This window comes from Limulus polyphemus, unplaced genomic scaffold, assembly GCF_000517525.1.
Source record: "Limulus polyphemus unplaced genomic scaffold, Limulus_polyphemus-2.1.2 Scaffold56, whole genome shotgun sequence".
NCBI lineage: Eukaryota > Metazoa > Arthropoda > Merostomata > Xiphosura > Limulidae > Limulus > Limulus polyphemus.
In genome coordinates, this window is record NW_013665666.1 from 1,357,388 (window position 1) to 1,372,827 (window position 15,440).

At 33.6% G+C, this 15,440-nt stretch overlaps 1 long non-coding RNA gene across 1 annotated transcript; it reads left to right on the top strand.

Moving 5' to 3' along the window:
* The first annotated feature begins 7,100 nt into the window (after positions 1 to 7,100).
* On the top strand, positions 7,101 to 10,695 carry LOC111086957. The gene is made up of 2 exons (XR_002611668.1): positions 7,101 to 7,233; positions 10,520 to 10,695. It is a non-coding gene; the product is annotated as an uncharacterized LOC111086957 (long non-coding RNA).
* Positions 10,696 to 15,440: the final 4,745 nt, after the last annotated feature.

Below are 15,440 nucleotides of genomic sequence, written 5' to 3' on the forward strand. Positions count from 1 at the left end.
AATCGAGGTTTTATATCTGCAGTGAGCATAGCGCACATGGTCCATTTTGTATCATATTAAGAGACATTCAGAGAAACAAACCATCGGTTTTAATGCCATTGCGCGTTATAATACACAACAATTTTTTCTACAATTAAGGTTATATTCTTCTTCGTTATCTCGTTCTTTCTGCCATTCTATTTCTTTAGCTATTTGTTTCTGTCGTTCCCTTTATCTGGTCTCAATGCTTAATTTCACCACATTACGTTTTCTATAACCACTGCCATGCTCTTCCTTATGGTTTTTTAAACTCACTGTTATATTCCAGTTTTCCTTATATACCTCGTCGATCCTTGATTGTGTCTGTCTATAAGTTTTCTCTCTAAAATTTAATTTTTGTTATTCTCATTCTCTTTTTTTATGTATACCTTTTATTTTTATTCCGTTTTCTTTATCCCTGTTATCTGGTTTTACACCCAGTCTCTACTTTTTATACTGTTATGTATTGTTCAAGAACATGATTTGGACTTAACATAAAATGAATAAGTTCAATTTTACTTTATCAATAAAGTTTATTATGACTCCTATCGTTAATTTATGTTATAATTTCTCCCCTCTTCGTTAGTGATTTCTTAAGGGTTGGTTTCAGCAATTTTCAAGAGCAGAACCAAAACTACAGCTATCATATATGCCATGTGCATATTTTAGGTTGCACCCTAGTGGATCAGCGATAAGCCTGAAGACGTAAAACGTTAAAAATCTGGTTTCAATACCCATGATGGGCACAGATAGCTCATTGTGTAGCTTTGTGCATAACTACAAACACTTACATGTCCATATACATATACAGATAGATATATCTTCAAACACTTACATGTCTATATACATATACACATAGATAGATATATCTTTAAACACTTACATGTCTATATACATATACACATAGATGGATATATCTTTATTATTTTTTCTTCTCTGGCCACAATACCTTCTAACTGGAATTCGTTTCATATTTTTATTCCTTTTCTGTTTAATACTTTTTTTACCCCGGTAACACGTTTTTTTTCTTTTTATTATCTAATTCAGTACTTTTCAACAATCGGTCCGTCACAACCATGAGATTTCACGAAAACAAAAAAACAAAAAAAGTGTGACAGAATATTCATATGTAAATCGTAATGGCTTTTAATGTACTTGCATTTTAGTGTTCCGCGACAACTTAAGGAAGCAGCTAGCTAGCCCCTGGTATCGAAAAGGTTGAGAAACGGTGGTCTAATTCACTTACTCCTAGTTCTTTCCACTTATCAGGATTTCTCTCTCTCTCTCCTTTTTTACCATTGATTCATATTTTACTCGATAGGACGAGCTCTCTGTACAGTTTGTTCTCATGTCCTTTCCTTGCCAATCTATTTCTCTATTTTCTCGTTTGTTCTTCTTATCAAGTTTATTGTTAATTTGTTTTCCCTCTATTTATTTTTCTTCTAATATATTTTACATTTTTGTAAATATTATTCCAAACGATTCTGCTTCTCTTCGCAGGAATATCTGTTCAAATTGATTTTCATAGTGAACATTGACTGCTTTTGTACATGAAAAAAAAGAAATGTTTTCTCTTAATAGTTGCTAATTTCATTATATTTTTCATTTTCTTATATTTTGTTTCATTCATCAAACTCTCGTCTTCTTGTTCTATGTCTTTAACTTTCATCTTTTTCTACTTTTCTCATTCTTTTATATATCTCACTTTTATTTCGTAATCGTCCTCTATGAACCACAATCAATTCTTCTCGCGTATATTTTATTTTCATTTTTTTTTGAGATAGTAGTGTTTGGAGAGTTAGATTTCTGAAATATATACTTTTTTATTCAAAATGTACGTCTCTTGATCTTTATTTGGAAACAAAGTACGACTATTGACAAGTCCTTTCGACCAGTCCCAACTTTTCTATTTACACTTGTTGCGAGCGATAATTATCGGGACAGTGCACGTGTTAACTTCAGAAAAAGGTAGTCTGACGTGGGCACCAATAATAATCACAATAATTGTAAATGAATAAGGAAGATATGTGTTTGTTCTGGGTTTACGTTTTATTAGCGTATAGTTTAGTAGGGAACAAAATGTTAAAAAAAGATATAAATATCTTGATGAAAACTTTGAGCGCCAAGTGACTTTATATTTCAGCACAGAAGTTGTGAAAGTCTCCAATTGATAATAATGGTGTTTCTAGCACAGAAATGGTAATATGTGTATCTACACTGTATTAAACAATAATTCTAGTGAAATTTCAAAAAATGAAATAAATCAATAAAAGTAACTTTTGATTATTTTTATTTTAGGTATATCCACAGCCCACTTCAACAGCTTTACTTATAATAAGTAGTATCTAAATAATGGTGCTGGCGACACAGTCGCTGTCCAATAATAGTTCACATCATATGTTAGAATCAAAGCGCAAAGTATTTTCCATTTTTTTTCTCCCATTATTTGCTACGTGGTCACTTTCTACATTGATTCTTTATCATAAATGGAGGAATAGGTACTGAATGCATAACAACAATAATCACTTCCACCAGAAATGTTTATGAAGATCAATACTTGGTAGTCTTCGGATGCTCACTAGCGTGTAATAACGCTTTATCGTACAGACCGTACACCTAGCAAGTAATAACGTTTTATGGTATAGGCCGATACACCTAGCAAGTAGTAACGCTTTATGGTATAGGCCGATACACCTAGCAAGTAATAACGCTTTATCGTATAGACCGATACACCTAGCAAGTAATAACGTTTTATCGTATAGACCGATACTCCTAAAACGTAGTAACGCTTTATAGTATAGGCCGATACTCTTAAAACGCAGTAACGTTTTATCGTATAGGCCGATACTCTTAACAAGTAGTAGCGTTTTATTGTATAGGCCGATACGCCTAAAACAAAGTAACACTTTATTGTACGGGCCGATACTCAGTATTAATAACGTTTTACAATATGAGCCGGCACTTCTATCAAGTAATAACGCTTTTTCATATACGCCGATATTTACTAGCCCATACTCCTAGCATATAGTAACACTTTACCGTATAGACCGTTACTCCTAACAAATAGTAACGCTCTATTGTATAGAAAGATACTCACTAGCACGTAGTAATGCTTTATCGTACATAAGCCACTATTCCTTATCAGTAACGCTTTATCGTATAGGTCGATACCCACTAGCATGTAGTAACTTTTTGTTGTATAGACCGATAATCATGGCATGTAGTAACGCTTTATTGTATAGGCCGATACCCAATAGCATGTAGTAACTCTTTATCGTTTTGGTCGATACCCACTAGCATGTAGTAACTTTTTGTTGTATAGACCGATAATCATAGCATGTAGTAACTCTTTGTCGTATAGGCCGATAATCCTAGCATGTGTGAACGCTTTATCGTATAGGCCGGTACTCACTAACATGTATTAACTCTATCGTATAGGTCGATACGCACTAGTATGTAGTAACGCTTTATAGTAAAGAAAGTTGATAGAAATAAGCACGAGGTGATATCTAACACTTAATCATCCCGAATTTTGACAAGAGCCACCACGGGGTATTGATTAAAGCAATATTATTTAGATTGTTGTTAATGGCTAGCGTAAAAAACCTACTTAGTCATTTTTTGTCTTGACTGTTGACAGAGGTAAGAATGTAGTGCCACTTGAAGCATTATTGTCTAGGCTGTTGATAGCGATGAGCGTGTTGAACAGATAAAAGCATTACTATCGAGACTGTTGATTGGGCTAAGAACGTGGTGCCACTTGAAGCATTATTGTCTAGGCTGTTGATAGCGATGAGCGTGTTGAACAGATAAAAGCATTACTATCGAGACTGTTGATTGGGCTAAGAATGCGGTGCCACTTGAAATAGAAGTGCACATCCAGAACCGCTTGAGAAATTTTCAAGAAGGCTGATGGTCAAAACGAACGTGTTGTACTGTTTGAAGCTTTATCATTCAGGCTGATGATAAAAAAAAACAAGAAATACCTCTTGAATCTTCATCGTCTAGACTGTTGATAGAGATTGACATGTTGTACTGCTTGAGTCATTATTGTACAGACTGTTGATAGAGATTGACATGTTGTACTGCTTGAGTCATTATTGTCTAGACTATTGATAGAGATTGACACGTTGTACTGCTTGAGTCATTATTGTCTAGACTGTTGATAGAGATTGACATGTTGTATTGCTTGAGGCATTATTGTCTAGACTGTTGATAGAGATTGACATGTTGTACTGCTTGAGTCATTATTGTCTAGACTGTTGATAGAGATTGACATGTTGTATTGCTTGAGGCATTATTGTCTAGACTGTTGATAGAGATAGACATGTTGTACTGCTTGAGGCATTATTGTTTAGTCTGTTGATAGAGATAGACATGTTGTACTGCTTGAGGCATTATTGTCTAGACTGTTGATAGAGGAAGAGATGTTGTACTGCTTGAGGCATTATTGTCCAGACTGTTGACAGAGATAAGCATGTAGTATCGCTTGAAGCATTTTCGTCTAGTGTACTGACTGAGACAAGCAGTGGAACCATTTAAAGAATTATCGACTAAAGTGTATGCTGTTGACTGTCGTAGTAAGCTTACCGTGTTAATCACGTACAGTTGTAAGTTCAATTTGCTTTCTAAGCTTTACTTCAAGAATCTATAGAGTGGCAGCTTTAATTTATTTTAATGTCTGATAATGGTTAGGTCGCGTTGTCTTCAGTGAAATAATTAATCAAAGATTTTGACTTATTGAAGTTACGATCTTTAAAACACACGGATGAATCGCAATAAAAAGAAAATAATATTTAAGTTTATAAGTTTTCCAAATAGGAACTCCACTCAGTGCTGTGGTACAGGATATTATCAACCTTAACGGCACCTTAGGAAACACATGGGCTAAACAGCCATGTCAGAACCTCTTAACGTTCAGGCATTGCCAACCAGAGGAATAACTACTAGCTAACAACAATCGCTGCCTACTATGTTACCCTTAACTAAACATCTGAATTTAATGTCATTGTTACAATGCCCTCATAGTTGAAAGTACGTTCAACAGCATATCACGGCTCGAACTTTGGGCCTTTAAATCAGCAAACTGGTACTCTAACCAATAGGCCACGCCTTCCCTTCACTCAGTGTTTAAAACTCCTAATCTCTTTAAGCTCGTTTGTTTTTTTATGGAAAAAAAATCATTAGATTCATTGTTTCAGAAGTCTTGCTATGTTACATACTCATCGACAGTTCTATCCTAGTCTCAAAATACATGTAATTTAAAATGTATTTTACGATTGTAATTCAATATTATCGGAAAACCTCTTTGTAGGTGTGTCACGTGCCTCTTTACGCCACAATGAACTACACACTATGAACAAATTATTATTGTTTCTGGCTTTTATTAAAAAGAGGTTCATAAGTGTAAAGATGGAATCTGGAAATGTTATTACAAATTATTTTTTAAAAAAATAATAATTTAAAAATATTCTTATTAGAGAGGTTTTGAGTTTATTCAGAACAAAGAATGTGAAGTGTGATCTAAGCATATTGAAAATAGATCAAAAATAATAATAACATGCTTAGTTTGGACAATTCAGTTATTATTTCGTTTTAGAAAGAATATAATAAAGAGTTTTACAAGAAAGATAATTTGAATTATGCTAGCCCTAATAGATGTGTGTTTTGACTATGCAACGCTTCTGCATAATCACATTTTTTTTAAAATACGCGTTTATGCAGAACCACGCTTTTGCTTAGTGTTAAATATAAACGTTTATACTAATATTACTTCTAATTAAAATGTCTGTTATGCTTCTATTTAACAATGCGCATTTGCTCTTCAGCAAGAAAGTTTTATAAAGATGTACCACTTTCATGGCTCCTAAACACACAAGGATATGCCACTTCCGCCGACCGTAAAGATATTAAAGCTAAACAGTACCTAACCTTGCTCACATCAGTATAAATAGCTGAGGCTTCGTCACCAGTTCACCTATAATCACGATTTTGCTATATTAAGGGAGATCAGAGAATCACATGTGACACATTTGTATGCTCCCTTAGTCTATTACTTAGAGTATCTGTTAAAAAATATTCTTAACAATAAGAAACATTATAATTCTTCAGGTGAAGTTTAATCAATTTTTTTTTATAACCAGAATTACCGTAATGTTTGGATAATGCTTGAGTTGAATGCATTTTTATTCATATAAAGCTATACTCTCCCAAAATTACTTGAAATTATTCATACTGTTGCAGTTGAGACTACTTCATTACAGGGGTTACTTCTCTTTGTATATATGTGTGATAGAATTTTTATGCACGTTAAATTTTTAAAAACACTTTTCTCGATGGATGTCGCTAGTCGCTAAATATATAAACTTTTGGCGAAAATAACTAATCCGGTAGAGATATTAACCTCCCCTAACCACCAAAAAAAAGCCACTTTTTTTAAACTAATGTTTAAAAATAGCATAAGAATGTCAATATCCTATAGTAGAAGGTGTTTTCCTGAGACAAACTATATTTCTAACACTTATTACAAGAATTTTTATTTTCCTGACACGTTTTGCAGAAAAGGCAATACAAAGGGTGTGTCTGTTTGTTTGTAATTAAGCATAAAGCTACACAATGAACTATCTGTGCTCTGCCCATTAAGGGTATCGAAACCTGGATTCTAACGTTGTAAGTCCGCAGACATACCGCTGTGCCACTGGGGGGGGGGGGGCACAATACAAATGGATACTCCAACACACATGGTTTTAAAGTGATGTGTTACCAAAAAAGATTTCAACACATAAAAATTAACTTATTAGAAATGAATTGTACAAAAGAATCATGTCCTATTGTCCGTGGAAAATAATCGTATTATTATAGTACACATTCAAATACTGTTGATAGAACTCCACATTAAATATTAATGCAACTACGCAATTTTTAAGCAAATGTGGTATATTGTTTACCCTCCCGATTTAAATCATGGTATTTTAAGTTGCATAAAAAATTCGTTTATTGATGGAAATTATTATTTCGATCTTGCTAACTGACATCAAAGTATAGAATGTTATTTTTTATATCCTCTTGCCGTTCCAGGTTTTCTTGGTCTTCACCCCTAGCAAGTTTATCCAACTTACAAGTTAGCACACCATGCGGAGAATTATCACACTTGATCATTTTTATCGTGGTCGCATGTGTTTAATTCAAACCGCTTGGCCTCACTGTTCAACGCAAGTGAGTATTTTTTTTTATATGTTCTTGTTTCATAACTATTGGAGACAACGTTAAGCCTGTTTTGTCGTAATATACCTGTACGGACTCAAACTATATTGATTTTAGCATAACAAGAGGCGTAGAAACAAGACAACGCCCAGCTTTGGATCATTCAGTTTGTGAACAGTGTAATTACTATTTTAGTAATTGTATCATTATCTTCTTTGTATTTTTTATTGTAACATCACAAGAATATCTCTTGAGATATTAAACTCAGCAATAAAATATAATTTTAAATATCTAAGAATGAATTAATTTATGGTTAAACATATTCCTGTTTTATAGTAGTTCATATTCATGTAAAACTTTACAATTAGTTTTTTTATTTGACTATGTATATGTGTGTGTGTTTGTGGTGTCTGTGTAAATTAAATTAGTGTTTCTCAAACTTTTTAGGTGGCACACCCCTTTTTTTCACTCTATTGCGCTTCTCCCCCACGTTCAACTCATTTAAACCGTAATATAGCCAATGACGACAATGATAAACTTAGCCTAAAAAATAACGAAAGACAATACTTTTTCGTGACGTTTCTCACACCTCCTCCACACGGAGGGGGCACCCCACAGTTTCAGAAACACTGAATGCTTTGTCCTGTAAACAAAAAAAAAAACTCATATTGAAGTCCTAATTAAATGTTTGTAGCCCTAAATTTGTTTCGTTCATAAGTAACACATACGTTACTGAAACAAAATTGTTTCTCATTAATAATGGTCTTTTTGTTATCTTCAAATGAGAATTACCAAATTTATTTCCAGCTTTATCACTTAAAGCCAATTACGCTTTAGAGACTTAATTTGCATATCGTGACTCTCCATTTGGGTACACGTTTAATAGGGGGGATGGGAGGCATTGCCGTAGTTCGAATTATGAAATTGATAGATATTGGAAAACTAATAGAATGCATGTAGGATAGAGACGTCATTCAAGAAGTAATTTCTCCATTTATGATTGATCTAATAAGTCAACCGTAATATCAAAGGGTCTTCCTGACCTTCATGCCGTTTGAAACTGCTTTACTTAACTATACTACAAGACTAACAACAAATAAACCCTTTATCTGGTGTTAAACTATTGTCACTCCTACTGTACTTCATGAGGCGGGACGTAAATCATTTGGTACCTGCTATGAGGTGACCTAATTCTCTTGTGTACACGGTAAACATTGATAACCATCAAGGTGCGACTTGATCCGTAACAAATCAAATAGAGCGTCCATTACCAAGACAAGGAAGGTCTAATATCCGCCAAGTTATAACTGCAAAAGCTTGATTTTAATTATCATACAAGTGATACAACTGCACCTAAGTTACTGAGAAGTAATTGAATTAATTTGTTTTAGAAAAACCTAAAGTTATTAGAGAGATATAATTTACTGAATAACATGTACGAGGACACCTGTCAAGTTAACTTCTTATTTCCTGCTTGTTGAGCACATAACGAATGCGACATAAGTCGCCCACTGCAACCTGAAAGCAGAGTGTTTTAATTAGACATGTTCACATAACATCAGAATCTTTCAACTCAAGTCTACGGTTGACTTCTCCAAGAACAACATAACTATGAACACTTAAGCATGTTCCAGAATCACAGGTAATGCTTTGTAGCATAATAATATTAATACAACTTTGAACAGAACTCAAAAATATTTCAATAAATGTCTCCTAAATGTCAAGAGTTCGAAGTTAACAAAGATAAGACACCTTATTGGGATAATTACAGCTTTTTATACAATTAAATTAATGTTCTAGAACTCATTCGTTCGTATCATATCTCAGTCGTATATGTGTGTGTTTATATGTTTCAATTTTTTTTAAACAAATACACTTTAAGCGCAATGGCTTTAGATATCAATAGTTAGCTACAATCTTTCTTATATTTATGTATTTGTAGATAATAGGGAAAAATATGTGACCAAAGTTATGACAAAATATTTAGAAGATATATATATATATATATATATATATATATATATGTGTACATTGTTTAAGGTATGTACTGAGTTTGTCTTTACCCTTTTATTAAAAAGAGCATTAACTTGAACTCGGTTTATTTGAAACCGCTGCAATGGCTTATTCTATTTTACAGAAGTGAAAGTTTACTTAATTAGGTAGAAGTAGGTACTTTAGATTTAAGAAATAAGTTAACTTGTACAGATCGTTCTTCAAGTTGTGGACAAAGGTTCAAAATTTCCTTATGCATACTATATTATTTTCTTCAGTTTTCGTGATAAAATAATCAACCAATCAACAATAATTTATTGAAGGTCTACGGAGCTCACACAAATGAACAACCTAGCATGCGGAACTTCATTTGATATAGATATCATTCAATCAAAATTGTTTTTAAAGCAGTTTAACAGCTCAAAGTGCTTACAAACGTGTAGAACAACTCCAACATTAAGAGCTAAAAGTAATTACAAACTTGTAGAACAGCTCCAACATTAAGAGCTAGAAGTGCTTACAGACTTGTAGAACAGCTCCAACACTAAGAGCTAAAAGTGCTTACAGACTTGTAGAACAGCTCCAACACTAAGAGCTAAAAGTGCTTATAAACTTGTAAAACAACAACACCATTAAGAGCTAAAAGTGCTTACAGACTTGTAGAACAACTCCACCATTAAGAGCTAAAAGTGCTTACAGACTTGTAGAACAACTCCAACATTAAGAGCTAAAAGTGCTTACAAACTTGTAGAACAACAACATGACGTTTTGATTAGGTCTTCTCGTAATAATTGAAAGAGAAAATATTTATCCCAATTGCCCACTACCTATTACTGGGTTTCCTATTGATTTATTTTATTATAAAATTTTGGTTTGAACGATTTTGTAACTTATCAAAAGAATTGTCTTCTACTACTAGAATTATCATGAAAATACCGCAAGGTCTTCCACGAACTTCTTTCTTGCTAACAATACTTTTTTTTCCCTACTTTGGTTCTGAAGGGGTGTTTTCAGATCAGACACGATTTATAGTTAACATAACCATATGATGTTTTAATTGAAATAAATAATTAATTACACGATTCTGCTATTTAGAAAATTAAGGCTAACGTGGGTGTATAATGAGGTAAGAATAATTTTATGAAATCGACATTGGTTAATAATCAGATGACACTGAAATTATACAATTAATTATAAAACAAATTTAATGATATTTTAATAGAAATATGAAGAATGAGTGATGTTTATTTTTAATACCGGTTTATTCTGGTTTGAAGCACAATAGAACTAATACTTTTCTCACTAGGAGTTTCACATCGACTGAGTGAAATCGTCTGGCAAAAGTAAGTAAAGTATCTTACAGATTGTTTCATCAACTGCTGGTTTCGAACTTTATGTTAATTAAAATTTTCCCACTAGGTGTTTCTCTAGGGCAAAACATTGATATTGTTTGAAGAAATAAAATAAGTCGGTTCGTTTGAAGATTGATAAGGTATGTTAGTTTTTTTTTTTTTGGTTTAGTTTAAAAATTACCTTAATTTAAAACTACGTACATTCTTCTCGTTATGTCCTTTTTTTTACTTCCTGTCATATATTATTGCTGAATGTATACAACCCTTGTCTGTTTAAATAAAAGTTCGTAAAAACAGATTATCTAAAAGTTAAAAAATACACCTAACGATTCTTAACTGCTATGTCACAGGTTGTCAACAACTCATTATGGAATGGGTAACAGAAGAATTGTAAGAAATGAATTAGTTTGCTAGGTATAAACAATTATGAATAGTGCGATCGATAATCATGCAGTTAACTTTAACCACAGTTTTAGAGGGATATCTTATAGAAATCGCAAATGTATACCGAGCAAAGAATTAGCAACCTGGATGATTTACAATGTATTCATTACCTTACAAATGATCTTTGAAACATGAAGTTTCAAAGAAGATTGCGTGAGTTTCACTGTTATAAGAAACTCGCTGAGAAGATAAACCAACACCGTGCTCTTTTGCCTGCAAGTTTCTGCTTGTTTATTGTTATCTAAAGGACTCCGAGAAAAATCGGTTCATATCGTGAGAGAAATAACTCGCTGGAGATAAAACTCTTTGATGATGATTCTAAAGTTGTGGAAGTAAGAGGCTGATGAAGAAGATTCTAAGAGAGATTCCGAAGATCGGAACTGGTGTTGTAGAAATATACTGTACTTTAGAAAAATGGTATCATAGAAAACATTAGCACCAAAATAAAAACTGTCGATAGAACAGTAGTAAACATTACATCGTCCAAGGAGACACTTCTGTCATAGTTCTCACTATCATGGTAGCCATGAAGATCGCATTGCCAATATCCAGGAGATCTGCATATCGTTGTTGAAAAACAGAAACCGAACAATAGGATTGATTTTTAGATGATCAAAGTAAAAACCATGAAATAACTGCTAAATGTTTTTGTCTACAAAATTTACCGTATAGAACTATGGCCATTAAACATACTGTCGGAAATATGACTCTTAGAAATACTGCTTAGAATTATGACTGTTTAGTATACTGTCCAGAACTTTGATCATTAAACATAATGTTCGGAACTATGACCGTTAAAAATAAATATTGTCAGGAACTATCACCTTTAAATATAGTGTCCAGGACTGTGACCGTTAGATATACTGTCATTAACTATGACTATTAAACATACTGTCCAGAACCATGACTGTTAGAAATACTGTCAACAATTATGACCTTTAGATAGACCGTCCAGGAATATGACCGTTAAATATGCTGTCATGAGCTATGACCATTAAACATACTGTTCAGAACCATGACCGTTAGAAATACTGTCATGAATTATGAGTGTTAGATAGACCTGATATGACCTGGTGGTTAGAGCGCTCGACTCGCAATATGCAAGTCGCTGGTCCGAATCTCCGTCACCGGACATGCTCGACATTTTTGGGTAGCTCTCAGGACCAGCCACCAAAGTGTATAATTTCTTGGCTAATACTAAACACCCGAGCGACCGACCCAAATCTAGACGGGGTTAAGATCGAATGAAGAATAATAATTATGGGTGTTGGATATACTTCTCATACCTCTGAACATTAAATAATAATCTCCCAGAGCTTCCATGTTTGATTTGATGCTGCAATGCCCAGTTGAAACCCTCTAGAAGTATCCGTTCAAGAAAATTGTTTAAGCATTTTAACTTACCCTATACCAAACAGTAAGATTGTACGAAAATAGCCAAGATTTCAGACTACCATTACAAAATATGAAAACGTGTGAAATCTAAAGGAGAAGTATGTCATGGAAATGTGCTTCCGAAAAAATGACGTTGAGGTGTAATAGTCATGGAAGAAAGAGTGTTCTCACATAGAAGGATATGTTTGGCGAAGAGATGGGTATTTACTATACCGGGGAATGTTGCTCATCATCTCAGAGAGGTATTTATGGCGAAGAGACGGCTGTTTACTATACCAGAGAGTGTGTTTACTTACGTTAGTTTACCAGTAACCATGTAAAAGAGCGACAGATCACATCGTCACTTCTTAAAAAGTTAATAAAAGATGTTTATATTGATTAAATAACTAAGAAAATATACTCTAATATAGTGAAAGAAACTGCTTAAGATCATAGTTGGGCTAGAACGTAAACTAATTAAAAAGAGAAACGTATTTAATGTCTCCTTTAAAAGTTTTTAGAACATCTGATTTTACTATAGAGTTACAAGGCCCAGCGGGAAAACCTTAATATACGCATTTCTGAAATGTGTGTTGACTTGTGCATAGCGGAGAAAAACTTTGTATACCATTCATTTATATACGGAATGTTGCCCTAACAAAGCCCCCCAGTGGCACAGCGGTATGTCTGCGGACTTACAACGCTTAAAACCGGGTTTCGATACCCGTGGTAGGCAGAGCACAGATAGCCCATTGTGTAGCTTTGTGCTTAACTTCAAACAAACAGACAAACCCTAACAAAAGCTTAGAATTTATGTTGTGGGTGTTAAGGGCAACTAGTCTGCTGATTTGGTATTTTATCATAGTTTCCTGGATTAAATGTAGGTAGGTGTTTATATTGAATGTACACTTAGGTATTTGTGCCTAGTGTTATCAACGTTTAGTCAATTATATATATTTTAATGGTTCCTAGATCAAAGGTTTATATTTAAGTAGTTTAAAGGTCGGACGATAAAAAGCCTAGTTTTCACAAATAAAGTATTTAATACCTGTGGGGTTTGTCTTACTTCACGATATAATAACCTAAATTGGTATGTTAATAATGCTATATTTTGTTGAAGTCATTATTCAATATTATACAGTGGACCAACTGCTTAATGACCATATATGTCTTTTTATTTTTCACCAGATGTTATATACACTTCACCATTATAAAAGGCCTAGTGGTATTTCTTTGGTTTGTTGACCCAAGCTGTGCTGATGAGCCTTCAATAGGCGAAATTGCAATTCACAGCAGAGAGTACGGCCAATCAAAGAATGCATTAGGACTCTACGTCACAGATTCTCTCTTCAATTTCACCTCTGGAGAAAATCTTTAACATGTATATGCAAAGTATTTAATACTTGTACTATATTTAATTATTGAGTGTGCTCCAGCCTTAACCACGTTCCCGAGTCCAACAGACTAAGTATCAACTAATAGGTCTCCTTCTCTCGTCTTTTGTCCGTATCTCCATGATCACGGATTTTCCAAATGTCTTGAGGCGACTTCAACAGTTAACTCAAGATCATTATTAATAATTAAAAACTCTTCATTAATCCAGATCCCTTGTGATCTAGCACCATTTAATCTTAATTCTCTTCAAGCCTATTCAAGGCTTCCAACATACCTGCCACTATCTGTAAAACCCTCTCTCTCTTCTTTAATTTATTAATACGTTTGTTTGTACATAATCTAACTACGGTTCTACCCCTGAGTGTGTTTCCTCGCTCCTTGTGTTTGCTCGCAGAGAAACGTAGAGCGAAAGTTGTAAAATATTAATATCGTCATCATCACAGCAATAACAAGCGACGTTCACATTACACAGCTGTAAAACTAGACGTCGCCTCTTGCCATTATTCTTTCAGTGCCCTTCCGCGAATTTACTGTCCACGCGAGTAGAAGCTGCTTTTGTCATCACAATATTGTGAAAAATGGAAATGACTCCAGTGCGATATGTTTATTATACTGATTATTTTCAGTGAGTTGATCAAATATGCCTCCCTTGGGTAAGAATTTACTGGTTGGTATCAGAGGAGTGCATTAGAAACAAATACAATACTAAAAAACGATTGGATGTTCAAATGGACTAAATGAATATCCGCCTGGTTTACTAAGAAATAATAAATATGTTCGTATTGATTGTGAAAACAAAAAAAGTATGTACGTAATAATAAGTACATGAAATTAACTGTTTTAAGTGAATTTTAAACTTAGCTGCACTTATGCTAAAGTTATTACAAGAGCGTTAAGTGTAATAAACAGTAAACAGTTTAGAATCGACACATCGTCAAATGAAAGGTGTGTTCACAAAGCTGAATTCCTAAAGTAATATTAGATACTTTTCAGACGAAATGACAGTTTCTTTTGTATGGATTTTAAGAAAATGTGTTTGTTTTCAAAGACATGTCCAATATTTCATCTAGTTGATAATAAAGCTGATAGCTTGTGATATTTTTATATTTATATATATTTGTGCTTATTTTGTGCATTGTGTAATGATTAAATTTGCGAGCAGTCCCTTATCACGTTTTATTGATTCACTCAATTAGTAAGCTTCAGCACCTCCCGGCATAACATAACAGCGTTATCGTAACTACATAGCTAGAGACTAAGTATCGCTGCAATTACACCAAACTGCGTGTCAGTTATCTACAGTAATGGCAGTCTTCCTGTAATGGCCGTGATATAAACTGACTGTAATATGACTCATCTGTACAAAACCTGTCATTTATTGTTCGAATTGCTTTTTATTGGGACTTTTATACCCACTTCACTCTCTCTAACGAAACATTTATTGGTATTACCAAATTGGATTTCGTATCTAACCATTATAGAAGACAATATGCAAGATCTAATTTTTTAATGGTCTATACAAATTTATGAAAAAAAATGTATTTAAGGTGAAGAGATAAATCAACTTTGATAATGATAAGCAAAACTAGTTGTACTATTGAAGCTAGCGGAGATGTTACATATTGAAATAGAATATCATATATATATATATATATATATATA